A 292-nucleotide genomic window follows, 5' to 3' on the forward strand; every position below is an offset into this window, starting at 1 on the left:
AACACAAGGTTGTCCAGTGTGTTCTGTGTTGTGTGCTCTGGGTCTGAGCTTAGGAGGGATGACTACACGAATACCCCACATGAGGCACTGTTGCTGAAAACTCAGTTCATCCTTCCTACTGATGAATGGTGCCAGTGTGCTGTCCACATGCTGAACCCTTGGAATAATGACCTGTGGAACGACCTTCTTCTTCCTGCTTCTGGCGAGAGCAGTCGTGTCCGTCTGACTGCCTCGGTCTCTTTTTGTTTGTTTTTTCCATCCTCCCGAGTCACCACAAAAAATTCCTTCATGT

Source organism: Etheostoma spectabile, chromosome 11 (assembly GCF_008692095.1).
Source record: "Etheostoma spectabile isolate EspeVRDwgs_2016 chromosome 11, UIUC_Espe_1.0, whole genome shotgun sequence".
In the NCBI taxonomy this organism is placed as follows: domain Eukaryota; kingdom Metazoa; phylum Chordata; class Actinopteri; order Perciformes; family Percidae; genus Etheostoma; species Etheostoma spectabile.